Genomic DNA, 16,308 nt, shown 5'->3' on the forward strand with positions numbered 1-16,308 from the left:
AGATCTCTCCATAAATCAGGGTCTGTGGTCCCATCTAGGTAGAAATTTTTTGCCAAGACATGGCCATAGTTAATGTGAGAATGATGCCTCCCTAGTCTAAAATCTTCTTTTTTCAGTCAAGAGAGTTTTTAGTTGCTGACTGGCTCCCCTCAGGATATGCAAAGCAGAAGTTTGCTTCCCCAGCGTGGGAACCCTGGTGCTATGTTTGGATTGGCTACCACGCCAGCAGAACAGTAAAGAGGGGAGACTCAATAGGTGGAGGGTAGTTCAGTTGGTCTGTACAACATGGTGGCAGTTTCTTCTGTTAATTTGACTCCCGTGCCGAGCCTTGGTGGAAAGTGATTGTGATTCTTTGCCTTCTTCTTCTTCTGGACCTCCCCCGGTTGAGTGTTTCAGGTCTTTCCCTAGTGGACGAGACTTGTGGTCTGCAACTTGTGGCGGACTAAGAGCCAGTGGCAGTTTCCAATTATACCGACAATGGAACTGCATATCATTTTGGACATATCTTGTGTCACAAGGGTGAAATTATTCGACCTGAGTCAGCCATCTGACATTTGACAATTTCAGCACATGCCATCCTGACTATGAGTGAAATTGGTTGACCAGCGCCGTGAATGAGTGCTGCTCACACTGAAATCTCACGGGATTTCAGGGTTCGGATAGGGAAGTTTTCCCGTTTCTAGTAATTAGAACGCCAGTCCGCATAGTTTGCAAGTTTTTGTGGATGCATCAGAACATTACAGCTGCCGCCACACTCCGCTCCTCGACCACAGCTTTCTGCTGCCACCTGAATCGAGGTGAGTTGTTAAATGATATTCACAGCTCCCTGTTCTCTGTGAACCATAGTTTGTGGTGTACCTGGTCGTAGTAAATTCCATTCGAATAGAATTCGTCCTCACAGTGATTCATGTAAACGAAGTCTGACTGTGTTGTAAAAGGGATTAATTCAGGGAAGGATTTGTATAGTTTACGTCCCAATGAATGCTTTGCCACTCTGGCATCATCCCTTTCCTGATTTATGTTTGTCAATTTTTTTGACAGTGGTTGGGAAAGGAGTGAGACAGGGTTGTAGCCTCTCCCCGACGTTATTCAATCTGTATATTGAGCAAGCAGTAAAGGAAACAAAAGAAAAATTTGGAGTAGGTATTAAAATTCATGGAGAAGAAGTAAAAACTTTGAGGTTCGCCGATGACATTGTAATTCTGTCAGAGACAGCAAAGGACTTGGAAGAGCAGTTGAACGGAATGGACAGTGTCTTGAAAGGAGGATATAAGATGAACATCAACAAAAGCAAAACGAGGATAATGGAATGTAGTAAAATTAAATCGGGTGATGCTGAGGGGATTAGATTAGGAAATGAGACACTTAAAGTAGTAAAGGAGTTTTGCTATTTAGGGAGTAAAATAACTGATGATGGTCGAAGTAGAGAGGATATAAAATGTAGACTGGCAATGGCAAGGAAATCGTTTTTGAAGAAGAGAAATTTGTTAACATCGAGTATAGATTTAAGTGTCAGGAAGTCGTTTCTGAAAGTATTTGTATGGAGTGTAGCCATGTATGGAAGTGAAACATGGACGATAACTAGTTTGGACAAGAAGAGAATAGAAGCTTTCGAAATGTGGTGCTACAGAAGAATGCTGAACATAAGGTGGGTAGATCACGTAACTAATGAGGAGGTATTGAATAGGATTGGGGAGAAGAGAAGTTTGTGGCACAACTTGACTAGAAGAAGGGATCGGTTGGTAGGACATGTCCTGAGGCATCAAGGGATCACAAATTTAGCATTGGAGGGCAGCGTGGAGGGTAAAAATCGTAGAGGGAGACCAAGAGATGAATACACTAAGCAGATTCAGAGGGATGTAGGTTGCAGTAGGTACTGGGAGATGAAGAAGCTGGCACAGGATAGAGTAGCATGGAGAGCTGCATCAAACCAGTCTCAGGACTGGGGACCACAACAACAACAACAACAATTTTTTTGTGAGATTCATCAGCTCGATTGTAGTTATAAAAGGATGAATAAAAGCTTGTCATTATTTTTGTAAACTTAAATACGTTTTGATTCATGGGATTAGACATAAATGTGTGCATTATTTGAAAAAAAGGTCAGAGTAAAGTTGCGGCGTTTGATGCATTGGAGTCGGAAGCTTGCGGAAGGTGCAGTTGATCTGAATGCTTACAAGAAGCAAAGCTCGTGTGTATAGTGAGGAAGGCTGCGCACTGGTGTCGTTCAAAATGGAACAATAGGCGGTCATTGATGCAGAACTAGACAGGCCGGCGGAAGAAGGTGATTTAAATCATTCTGCAAACAGGGCACAAATTTCAAATGGAGAATACTCCCATTATGATGGTTCAGTTCACTCTGGAAATTAAAGTGAAAACTATGCCAAAGTGGTGGGTCACGTAGACTAAATATACCGAAAGAGTTACAGTCAGGGGAAGTAACAATCCGATTTCACGAGCAGTGTACCATAGAGCAGTTGAGTCACGAGCGTCTAGTCCTGGTACAGGAGGAGGAAAAACAGAGGAAGGAAATGGAAGAAAAGAGACGGCAGGAAGAAGACCAAAAGACAGAACATCCTCATTAATGACATTAGGGAAATTCAGAAGCGACAAGAGGAAAAGAGACATGGCGAGATAATGAAAAAAACTAAGGAAATTCAAAGGAGCGCTGATGAGTTTGTCGAAAACGTAACTCAGGTCAGGAGTGAAATTAAGGGTGCAAAAGCAGAGGTTGAAGAGATTAGGAAAACGTTGGATGAGACGCGAGAAGTAGCGGTAGGTTCCAGACGTGAGGCTGGGACAGGCAGATTAGTAGCACGAGATGTGCGGAGAAATTAGATTAGATTAGATTAGTACTTGTTTCATAGATCATGAATACGACACTTTGTAATGAAGTCGAACGTGTCAGGTTAATAAAAGGTGTCTATACAAGATACTACATTAGACAAAATATAAATATTACATGACACTCAATTTTTTTTGTGGCGGTTGGGAAATTACCCACTTACTATATCCAAAAATTCATCTAATGAGTTGAAGGAGTTGCCATTAACAAAATTCTTTTAATTTCCTTTTAAATGCTATATGGCTATCTGTCAGACTTTTGATGCTATTAGGTAAGTGACCAAAGACTTTTGTGGTAGCATAATTTACCCCCTTCTGAGCCAAAGTTAGATTTAACCTTGAGTAGTGAAGATCATCCTTTCTCCTAGTGTTGTAGCCATGTACACTGCTATTACTTTTGAATTCGTTCGGATTGTTAATAACAAATTTCATAAGTGAATATATATATATATATATATATATATATATATATATATATATATATATATATATATATATTGTGAGGCTACAGTGAAGATTTCCAGCTCTTTAAATAAGTGTCTGCAGGATGATCTTGGATGAGCTCCAGCAATTATTCTGATTACACGCTTTTGTGCAATGAACACTCATTTACTCAATGATGAGTTACCCCAGAATATGATGCCATACGAAAGCAGAGAATGAAAATAGGCGTGGTAAGCTAATTTACTCAGATGTATATCGCCAAAATTTGACATGACCCTAATAGCATAAGTAGTTGAACTCAAACGTTTCAGCAGATCCTCAGTGTGTTTTTTCCAGTTCAACCCTTCATCAATGCATGCACCTAGAAATTTTGAATATTCTACCTTAGCTACCGATTTCTGATTGAAGTCTATATTTATTAATGGCGTCATTCCATTTACTGTGTGGAACTGTATATACTGTGTTTTGTCAAAGTTTAATGAGAGCCCATTTGCAGAGAACCACTTAATGATTTTCTGAAAAATATCGTTTACAATTTCACCAGTTAATTCTTGTCTGTCGGGTGTGATAGCTATACTTGTATCATCGGCAAAAAGTACCAGCTTTGCATATTCGTGACTATAGAATGGCAAGTCATTAATATATATTAAATTGCGCGAGATCAGGCAACGCTGCCAAAGGCAGCAGTGAGCACAACCAGGAGGCTATTTCTGCTCTTTAAAATCAGGGACAGAGAGTAGCTGAAAAGACTCAGGAAGGAATGTTAGAAATCAAAGATGAGCAAACACGTCTGACTATCCAAAAGAATGAGCTGACGGATGAGGTGAGACACATACGCGAACGGGTCGCTCGTGTAGAAATTCAGCCGAGCACTGAGCCGGACCACAATTGCGCAACTCAGACTACGGAAACATTGCTACATGACTGATGACACGAAACGAGCGTACAACAGGATTCAGGGATCGGTCGGCCATGAACTCAGGCGCACGCGCGCCAGATTTGAGAGAAAGTCCAGGGGTGCGAAATAATGTATATTTTGGATTGCTCAGTACGATAGGGTACAACACGAGTCATGGCCACTAGTATGCAAACTGGAATTTGTCTGTGGATACATGGATGGTTCAATAGTAGAGCACATGCGTAGCGTTGCAACAAACTGCCGCAGTTATGCGAATTCAGAGAATACCTACTAGTTACAGGACACCAAAGAAAGGTTTAAACAGGAGATTATGTTAGGGAAGGCGCCGCAGTCCGGTAAGACTTTCTGAGACACTTATCAACAAGAACCATTACCTGGACCAACCATATATAGTGATAAGGAGATAATGTGACAGTGTTGCATGAAACTGCCATTGAGGTACCAGGAACTGCTCATTGGCAAATGTAATGACAAAATAGAGTCATTCAAAAGAGCTCTACCAGAGTTAGGCTTTGTCAAGGGAGCTTAAAAGGCGAAGGACCGAATGAGACACAATGAACGAAATTCGCAAGGTGCACCTGGAGGAAATAATGAAAGGCAAATTACAAATAGAAACAGGTCAACAAGAAATCAGTATCAAGGCCAAAGACTTAATAATGAGTCTCAGTGGGGTGAAAGAAGCAGACGGGGACCATAGCGGTAGCTTGCACGAAGACGGAAAGAGCAACAGGAGGGAAAAGCAAAATTCTAATCACTTCGTGCAGCAGGTTTGGAACTCAGGGCAAACAAGGGGTAATGCAAGGGTTGATAGGCGAAGTCCGTTACGTGTTCACCAGAATGACATAGTGGAAATCAGACCACTTAACTATTCAAACAGAAACCGCAGCAAAAATCTGCGTAGGAATTAAGGATCGGCCATCGAGGCCATAGCCCAAAACAAAGAATAGGACTTGTACAGTTATATCATTAAGGTAGTGTCAAGAATCATTTGATTTCAGTTCATTTATGTAGTCGATTAGTCTATTTTTCTTTACTTGTTTGCCCTAACATTCTTTGGATGGTTTATTATTATAATTAGCGGATAGATCTTCTCCTGTGGCATCCGATCAATGAGATTGGCACTCGTAGTTTTCTGTCCAATATTTTTCACTTTGATGATTTACCGCAAATTTGTGAACTACTGGTATCCTCTCATGTTTCTCTGATAGAAATTTATTTTATGAATAGGAATGTGCCGATTTCTCGGTGGAGACATCTCGGGTTTATGACAAAACTGGTTGGTTGAACACTTGAATATTGCTGTAGTAGTAGCTTGTCACGACACAGCAAATGTATGTGTTAGAACAACGTGAAAATTGCATTTCTGGTTCAGGAATAATTGCACAAGTCTTGGAGACACAATTCTTCTCAGAATTCATCTTGAATGTAGTAATGGTTTAGTTTCTTCTGTTGATATTGTGTGCATTGCCGGTGGGGCGTATGCAAGGTCTGTTCCACCATTCGCAGTGAGGAGACGACAATGCTGCCACAGAAGCTGATTTGTGATCCAGTATGGGATCTTGGCGTTATAGCGTCCCCAGTGAAATAATACGAAAAGACTTAAAAAACAATATTTATAAAGAAGAGACATTTTAAAATTGAATAATATACATTTTTCTCATGTACCCGTATTATAATAATTTCTCTGTGTAAGTTTCGAGGACAAAGAAATATAACAAAATGATCTAAGGGACGACAAGATACGCTCTTTTGTTAATTTTTTAGTCGTCTTCACTTCTTCTCTTGTCTTGTTGCGTGTTGATGGATATCTTGCGAGTGCTGGCATATGTAAGCATATTTGTACTAATTAAGCAGATAATATATTGGTTTAATATCATTGTTCACATTTAATTTGTAAGAGGTGATCCCGATTTCATGTCCGCCTTCCTTTGAATTAGCCTGCATTCGAGTAATTTACAGTTCAACAATCGCAGCGGCCGATGCAGCCAACGACGGCATTACGTCGCGATATTAACTTATAAAAAATTATCGGAAGCGAAAAACTCGCCCTCTATTAACATAATATTCATTTTTCTCCACAGCCGCCCGACGTTGCAGAAAATACGTAGCTTTAAGATTCTTATTTTCAGTACCACAGCCGAGAGCCAGAGCCAGGACTCCGACTACAATGCAATGGTTGACGGAGGTAAGAAAAATACTCTCGCGCGTGTGTGGGCCGCAATTGTAATAAATAACTAAAGATTTTTTGCTTTAAAGTGACTATCTGAGGAAATTAATATGAAAAGTTTATTCCATTGTTCAACTTATATCTTCATGCTTTAGGATTCAGTGAGTCTAACGTTCATTAACGTAAAAAATAATTTCCACTCAAGTTTAATATTGTTAAAAAAAGGAGAACTTCACAAAAGCATTTAATTGTAAATCAAAATTGAATGAAGTATTTTGATTAAGGCCCACCACGTAAGTCGGCAACAATCAACATTACCAATAAATAATATTTAAATTACGACGGCCGACGGACGCGAGAGCGTGAACTGGATCTTGCCACCGATACCGGTGGGGGTATCATGCGAGATGGACATGGGTTGTCCACGTCAGAGGCGTGTTGACGTTCGATTATGGTTACTTTTCTCGCTGTGTTTCGATTAGCATTCTCGTTGGTGGCTTTCGAGTCTGGTTACACTTATGGATAATCACCTACAAGGCGATGTTTTTCGCTGGATGTACTTTTTCATCTGTGGTTATCGCTTATGGATTATCGCACGTATCGAAGATTGAGTCACTGTGAATGCTTGTGCGGGGTGAACAAAATTTGCATCACGTGTCGTGAGCACGTGGAGTGCGAGTAACAGTAGTAAGTTTTTATAGGGATATGAAGGAAATGACGAATAGGACCAAATGGAAACTGAAGATTCTAATCGTTCTGCACTAAAAAATTATTAATAAGAGCTATTATTTTTATGTAAGTGCAGCAGCTCTTAATTGATGATGTCTATATGTCGATTTTTGAGTTGTCGGTCAGTTTCAGAGGGAAATGTGAATTCGTGCTGATGTCTGATCTATGCTGACAGCACAGATGGCGGTGAGCAGTATTCGACCCAGATTCTGCGTCAGATATCCGTATCAGCATCACCATTCAATAAGATGGCATTAGGAGAAATATCAAAGTCCAGAGTAGCGTAAAGTTGAAAGGGTTAGAGGTAGGTAAATTTGGTCATCATCATCATCATTTAAGACTGATTATGCCTTTCAGCGTTCCGTCTGGAGCATAGCCCCCTTATAAAATTACTCCATGATCCCCTACTCAGTGCTAACATTGGTGCCTCTTCTGATGTTAAGCCTATTACTTCAAAATCATTATTAATCGAATCCAGGTACATTCTCCTTGGTCTACCCCGACTCCTCCTACCCTCCACTGCTGAACTCATGAGTCTCTTGGGTAACCTTGCTTCTCCCATGCGTGTAACATTACCCCACCGTCTAAGCCTGTTCGCCCTGGCTGCTACATCTATAGAGTTCATTCCCAGTTTTTCTTTGATTTCCTCATTGTGGACACCCTCCTGCCATTGTTCCCATCTACTAGTACCTGCAATCATCCTAGCTACTTTCATATTCGTAACCTCAACCTTATTGATAAGGTAACCTGAATCCACCCAGCTTTCGCTCCCATACATCAAAGTTGATCGAAAGATTGAACGGTGCACAGATAACTTAGTCTTGGTACTGACTTCCTTCTTGCAGAAGAGAGTAGATCGTAGCTGAGCGTTCACTGCATTAGCTTTGCTACACCCCGCTTCCAATTCTTTCACTATGTTGCCATCCTGTGAGAATACGCATCCTAAGTACTTGAAACCGTCCACCTGTTCTAACTTTGTTCCTCCTATTTGCCACTCAATCCGTTTATATCTCTTTCCCACTGATATTACTTTTGTTTTGGAGATGCTAATCTTCATACCATAGTCCTTACATTTCTGATCTAGCTCTGAAATATTACTTTGCAAACTTTCAATCGAATCTGCCATCACAACTAAGTCATCCGCATATGCGAGACTGCTTATTTTATGTTCACATATCTTAATCTCACCCAGCCAGTCTATTGTTTTCAACATATGATCCACAAATAACATGAACAACAGTGGAGACTGGTTGCAGCCTTGTCTTACCCCTGAAACTACTCTGAACCATGAACTCAATTTACCGTCAACTCTAACTGCTGCCTGACTATCTATGTAAAGACCTTTAATTGCTTGCAAAAGTTTGCCTCCTATTCCACAATCTCTCAGAACAGACAATAACTTTCTCCTAGTAACCCGGTCATATGCCTTTTCTAGATCTATAAAGCATAGATACAATTCCCTGTTCCACTCGTAACACTTCTCCATTATTTGCTGTATGCTAAAGATATGGTCCTGACAACCTCTAAAAGGCCTAAACCCACATTGATTTTCTTCCAATTTGTCCTCAACTAATACTCGCACTTTCGTTTCAACAATACCTGAGAAGATTTTACCCACAACGCTGATTAAAGAGATACCTCTGTAGTTGTTACAATCTTTACTTTTTCCAGTCTGATGGAACCTGTCCCGACTCCCACGCCATTTCAATTATTCTGTGTAGCCATTTAAGACCTGATATTCCACTGTATTTGATGAGTTCCAACTTAATTTCATCCACCCCAGTCGCTTTATTGCACTCCACTTCCTCAGATGTGATCTTATTTCCATCATCATTCCTATCCCATTGTACATCGAAATCTGAAACATTACTGATCGTATTTTCACCTACATTGAGCAACTCTTCAAAATATTCCCCCCATCTGCCCAAGGAATCAACAGGATTCACCAGCAGTTCTCCTGACCTGTCCAAAATACTTGTCATTTCCTTCTTACCTCCCTTTCGAAGACTGCTAATTTCATTCCATAATGGTTTTCCAGCAGCTTGGCCCAAAGTCTCCAACCTGTTTCCAATGTCTTCCCAAGATTTCTTCTTGGTGCTTCTGGTGATGGGAAGAATAATTAGAAGTAAGTGTTGCATGGTGTGAGAGTGCTTGTATGAATGTGCAGGTTGTGCCAGCATATCCCGTTGGCGTGCATGACGGATGTTGGGAAACTAACATGAAACTGCCATACACAACAGTAACGCTTTCAAAGCTAGAAAATGATTGTTGTTGTGGTCTTCAGTCCTGAGACTGGTTTGATGCAGCTCTCCATGCTACTCTATCCTGTGCAAGCTCCTTCATCTCCCAGTACCTACTGCAACCTACATCCTTCTGAATCTGCTTAGTGTATTCATCTCTTGGTCTCCCTCTACGATTTTTACCCTCCACGCTGCCCTCCAATGCTAAATTTGTGATCCCTTGATGCCTCAAAACATGTCCTACCAACCGATCCCTTCTTCTAGTCAAGTTGTGCCACAAACTTCTCCCCAATCCTATTCAATACCCACCTTATCTACAGCATTCTTCTGTAGCACCACATTTCGAAAGCTTCTATTCTCTTCTTGTCCAAACTAGTTATCGTCCATGTTTCACTTCCATACATGGCTACACTCCATACAAATACTTTCAGAAACAACTTCCTGACACTTAAATCTATACTCGATGTTAACAAATTTCTCTTCTTCAGAAACGATTTCCTTGCCATTGCCAGTCTAGATTTTATATCCTCTCTACTTCGACCATCATCAGTTATTTTACTCCCTAAATAGCAAAACTGCTTTACTACTTTAAGTGCCTCATTTCCTAATCTAATTCCCTCAGCATCACCCGATTTAATTTGACTACATTCCATGATCCTCGTTTTGCTTTTGTTGATGTTCATCTTATATCCTCCTTTCAAGACACTGCCCATTCCGTTCAACTGCTCTTCCAAGTCGTTTGCTGTCTCTGACAGAATTACAATGTCATCGGCGAACCTCAAAGTTGTTACTTCTTCTCCATGATTTTTAATACCTACTCCGAATTTTTCTTTTGTTTCCTTTACTGCTTGCTCAATATACAGATTGAATAACATCGGGGAGAGGCTACAACCCTGTCTCACTCCTTTCCCAACCACTGCTTCCCTTTCATGCCCCTCGACTCTTATAACAGCCATCTGGTTTCAAATTGTAAATAGCCTTTCGCTCCCTGTATTTTACCCCTGCCACCTTCATAATTTGAAAGAGAGTATTCCAGTTATTAGAGTGGGTGTTTTATGGATAAGAGATTAATTATCGATGTTTCGTTCTTCATTCATATGAAAGATAGCAGCAAGTCGCTTTTTTCTCCGTTAATCGTACTGTAAGCTTTAATGACCTCAGTTCATATATTTGTCATGATTGTTCTTGTAAACATCTACATCTACATCTATACTCCGCGAGCCACCTTACGGTGTGTGGCGGAGGGTACTTATTGTACCACTATCTGATCCCCCCTTCCCTGTTCCATTCACGAATTGTGCGTGGGAAGAACGACTGCTTGTAAGTCTCCGTATTTGCTCTAATTTCTCGGATCTTTTCGTTGTGATCATTACGCGAGATATATGTGGGCGGTAGTAATATGTTGCCCATCTCTTCCCGGAATGTGCTCTCTCGTAATTTCGATAATAAACCTCTCCGTATTGCGTAACGCCTTTCTTGAAGTGTCTGCCACTGGAGCTTGTTCAGCATCTCCGTAACGCTCTCGCGCTGACTAAATGTCCCCATGACGAATCGCGCTGCTTTTCGCTGGATCATTTCTATCTCTTCTATTAATCCAACCTGGTAAGGGTCCCATACTGATGAGCAATACTCAAGAATCGGACGAACAAGCGTTTTGTAAGCTACTTCTTTCGTCGATGAGTCACATTTTCTTAGAATTCTTCCTATGAATCTCAACCTGGCGCCTGCTTTTCCCACTATTTGTTTTATGTGATCATTCCACTTCAGATCGCTCCGGATAGTAACTCCTAAGTATTTTACGGTCGTTACCGCTTCCAATGATTTACCACCTATGGCATAATCGTACTGGAATGGATTTCTGCCCCTATGTATGCGCATTATATTACATTTATCTACATTTAGGGAAAGCTGCCAGCTGTCGCACCATTCATTAATCCTCTGCAGGTCTTCCTGGAGTACGTACGAGTCTTCTGATGTTGCTACTTTCTTGTAGACAACCGTGTCATCTGCAAATAGCCTCACGGAGCTACCGATGTTGTCAACTAAGTCATTTATGTATATTGTAAACAATAAAGGTCCTATCACGCTTCCTTGCGGTACTCCCGAAATTACCTCTACATCTGCAGATTTTGAACCGTTAAGAATGACATGTTGTGTTCTTTCTTCTAGGAAATCCTGAATCCAATCACAAACCTGGTCCGATATTCCGTAAGCACGTATTTTTTTCACTAAACGTAAGTGCGGAACCGTATCAAATGCCTTCCTGAAGTCCAGGAATACGGCATCAATCTGCTCGCCAGTGTCTACGGCACTGTGAATTTCTTGGGCAAATAGGGCGAGCTGGGTTTCACATGATCTCTGTTTGCGGAATCCATGTTGGTTATGATGAAGGAGATTTGTATTATCTAAGAACGTCATAATACGAGAACACAAAACATGTTCCATTATTCTACAACAGATTGACGTAAGTGAAATAGGCCTATAATTATTCGCATCTGATTTATGACCCTTCTTGAAAATGGGAACGACCTGTGCTTTCTTCCAGTCGCTAGGTACTTTACGTTCTTCCAGAGATCTACGATAAATTGCTGATAGAAAGGGGGCAAGTTCTTTAGCATAATCACTGTAGAATCTTAAGGGTATCTCGTCTGGTCCGGATGCTTTTCCGCTACTAAGTGATAGCAGTTGTTTTTCAATTCCGATATCGTTTATTTCAATATTTTCCATTTTGGCGTCCGTGCGACGGCTGAAGTCAGGGACCGTGTTACGATTTTCCGCAGTGAAACAGTTTCGGAACACTGAATTCAGTATTTCTGCCTTTCTTCGGTCGTCCTCTGTTTCGGTGCCATCGTGGTCAACGAGTGACTGAATAGGGGATTTAGATCCGCTTACCGATTTTACATATGACCAAAACTTTTTAGGGTTCTTGTTTAGATTGTTTGCCAATGTTTTATGTTCGAATTCGTTGAATGCTTCTCTCATTGCTCTCTTTACGCTCTTTTTCGCTTCGTTCAGCTTTTCCTTATCAGCTATGATTCGACTACTCTTAAACCTATGGTGAAGCTTTCTTTGTTTCCGTAGTACCTTTCGTACATGATTGTTATACCACGGTGGATCTTTCCCCTCGCTTTGGACCTTAGTCGGTACGAACTTATCTAAGGCGTACTGGACGATGTTTCTGAATTTTTTCCATTTTTGTTCCACATCCTCTTCCTCAGAAATGAACGTTTGATGGTGGTCACTCAGATATTCTGCGATTTGTGCCCTATCACTCTTGTTAAGCAAATAGATTTTCCTTCCTTTCTTGGCATTTCTTATTACACTTGTAGTCATTGATGCAACCACTGACTTATGATCACTGATACCCTCTTCTACATTCACGGAGTCGAAAAGTTCCGGTCTATTTGTTGCTATGAGGTCTAAAACGTTAGCTTCACGAGTTGGTTCTCTAACTATCTGCTCGAAGTAATTCTCGGACAAGGCAGTCAGGATAATGTCACAAGAGTCTCTGTCCCTGGCTCCAGTTCTGATTGTGTGACTATCCCATTCTATACCTGGTAGATTGAAGTCTCCCCCTATTACAATAGTATGATCACGAAACATTTGTTGTAAAAACATGACACTAAAACATATACTAAGGGTTGTGCAGAGGACTACAGTGTTCCAAACAGCATTTGAATAGAATACTGTGGCTGGACGTGACTCAGAACAGCGCAGGCCACATCACAGTGCAGCTGGTGGGGTTCAGGTGTCATCATGAAACCTTGGGCGTGGCTACCAGCTTGACGTCACAGCAGGGGTGATACTGTCATAATATGGAAAATGCCACACATGGCTGTATCTGACTAGCAGCATATTCTAAAGTTTTTAAAAGTTGATAATGCTGGTGTATTTCTACCACTAACTTTCCATTTATGGGGGCGTTTCGAATACCCCATTGAAGCAAAGCAAGCGCTGTATCATGTGTGAGATACAGAGGCGAGCGACTGTGTCGGTACTTACCCCAGTTCACTGCTGATAGCGCCACGTCACTTTAACGCATCTAGGCGTAGCGTGCAAGTATTGCACCACAATTAAGTATGAAATTAAAAATCTAAATTTATGTTTAAAAATTTGTTACAATATAATTTAGTGTAATAATGTTCCAAATACCAAGTCTTTATGTTCGAGTCTTAGTTTATGTAAAAATGCTGTTTTAAGAGAAAAATAAGTGGTGCTAAATAATGAAGCTATAAGCCAGAATTTAGTCAGAAGGAGTCTTTAGAACTCGTAAGAAAGTGATGCAGGTTTCCAAAAACATAAAACAAAAATTAACACTGGAATCCACGTTTTTAGGAAAAATCAAAGGCGCTAAATAATGGACTTAGAAACATGAAAATTTGTTTTATGCTTCACCCCAAAAATAATAACTGAAAGACCATTTTATGCTACCTCTTATAGTTTTTGAAACTTTAAATTAAGTAAAAACCAATTTCGTAAGTAAAATGTACCCAATTGTTGTAGATTAAGTACCTGTGATTTTGGTGATAGAGAATTTTGGTTAAAGTGGATGATAAAACATATCAAATAATAGAACTATACCAAATTTGAGAGTTGTAGTATTAATAACTGCTGACATAAGTCCTAGTAAAGATATGGTTCAGAGGTAACGATCTACCGTTACTTCCACTATAAAAATTCTAGAAGGCAAAGTTTTCATTCTAGAGAGCTGAAACCTTTTCTGTGCTTTCAAACAGCTTAACTGTATACAAATTAAAATTAAGAAGTTTCTGAAGTAATTTGTAACCATGTTATTAAAGATTATGTGCCCGAGAAAGCGGTCGTCGGTCGTTTGGAGGCTGCTGCAGTATGCAGATAGCCATAAACAACAGATATTCCTTCGGTCGTCCGCAGTAGAAAGATTCACTTCGCACTCAGCTACTGTAGATCCTCGTCTGTCAAACGTCGGATCGCGCTCTGCCTCGGATGACGTCAGAGCCGAGCTGTGCCAAAGCGCGTATTTTGCGGTAAAAACAGATAGGGGATAGTGAACTCGCGAGGACTGTACACCATCCTGGATCGCTTAGAATTCGCCAGAGTAACTCTTAGTGTGCCGTCCGTGTGAATTACCAATTCCGTGTGGCAAGTGGTGACTTTATTTCCACTTTTATGGCGAGCATTAATTTTGAACATTTATTGCAAACTTTCATTGAGTAATTTTAGTCAGGGCGAAAGACAATCTGGTACGAACGTACCGTAGAAGTTGCCTCTGAACTGCAAATGTGTTGTTAGAATAGAAAGACTTGCTTTCAATTGAAAATAGTGAATTTCCAAGTATTGTATGTGAGAAACTTTACAATTTTGATTGGAACTTTATACTTTTGTTTAAAATCATAGTCCTGATCCTGCAAAGAAATAGGAGGATATAAACTTTTCTTTCAGTGGGCTGGACCAGAATGTGGCCGTGCAGACTGGAAACTAAGGTCAGTATGTTTCCCTTCGCTTTCTGGCTGAACACAAAATTAGTTGCCAGGCTCACGTGAGAAAAACGGCGAACAAACAAATGAATAACTTTTACCCGCCACCCCACACCATGCTTCTGACTGCAAGCACACATACACGGGCTATTAAGGTGACTGTTCAAGTGCAGATACCAATATTTGTCATAATTTCGTTTCAAACCAACAGAAGAGGGAATATAACAAATGATTCCACCATATTTGACAATTGTGGGTTAACTAATGTCAAAGTCTGCCTGAACTCGGAATTCTACCCATATGACAACTTATACCTATAGTGGGATGAACATGTCTACAGTTTAACATTTGACATCTATGCAAGATTCCGTATTTCTTACTATGAAGAGGAAGGATGTCTACTCTGTCCATGGGATTTCAAGTAGCTGGCACCTATCATCAAAACAGACTGCTCAAAACAGAATGAGGAAATTAAGTCTGGACCTACAGATGTATGAATTGAATTTGATGGATCAGCATATTTCCCAATTCCCATTGCAGTGTATGATGTAGTTCTGCATAACCATATGATTGACTAGTGTCCACTCACTGGTGTTGTGCAGCGAGCTGTATACATGAACAAGTGTTATATCATACCAAGAGAATTTCACAGTGGCATCTCTAGATGTGAGCATCATTGCAGATGCTCAAGGTATCTATGACAATGAGCATAAACAGTTCCTATTTAAGGATATTGCTTTTGTAGCATACACAGAGGGTGCTGGTATATTACAGACGTTCTCAGCAAACATTGCATTTTCAAGACGTTGTTTCAAGGGTGTGAAGTGTGCTAAAACATGCAGGAGTGCAACTGGGTGTTGTGTGCTGTCCTTAGGTTAGTTAGGTTTAAGTAGTTCTAAGTTCTAGGGGACTGATGACCATAGATGTTAAGTCCCATAGTGCTCAGAGCCAAGATGGAGGAGTGCGAAGTGGTTAACATGTTTGTATCATGAATTCACAGTGACGATACTGGTATACCCTCTAAAGATGTGGTAACATCACTTCAATTATTTTACCACACAGATACCATCACCTATGTCAAAGGTGAGGAAAGGATCACTTGGAGCTATTCAAGACCTGAGTTTCTACAGGTGTCCTACTCTCCACTGACTCAAGAAGATGTATGAGAAAAATAGTGTTGTGTCTGCTTACAAAAATGTAAAATTACTTTTAAGTTGGATGAGAAATAAATGAACTTTTCACCTCTCATTTTGTGTACTTTTCTTTTACTATATAGTTATGTCCAGATACCACGTCTGTGGTTTTCCTCAAGTGCAGGTGATATAATTTTAGATATGTTTCCTGTATATCTTTTGAAGTGGACACAGTCACGTACCATATGTTAACATAACGAAATATACACAGCATGACGGGCATATTCCCATGCAACCATTATGTGTATTTTGTTATTCTCCATTTTAGACCTGACAGCAGCACTCATGTTCAAAAAACTAATGTCATGTGTGTGTC

The sequence above is a fragment of the Schistocerca nitens genome, chromosome 2, assembly GCF_023898315.1.
Source record: "Schistocerca nitens isolate TAMUIC-IGC-003100 chromosome 2, iqSchNite1.1, whole genome shotgun sequence".
NCBI lineage: Eukaryota > Metazoa > Arthropoda > Insecta > Orthoptera > Acrididae > Schistocerca > Schistocerca nitens.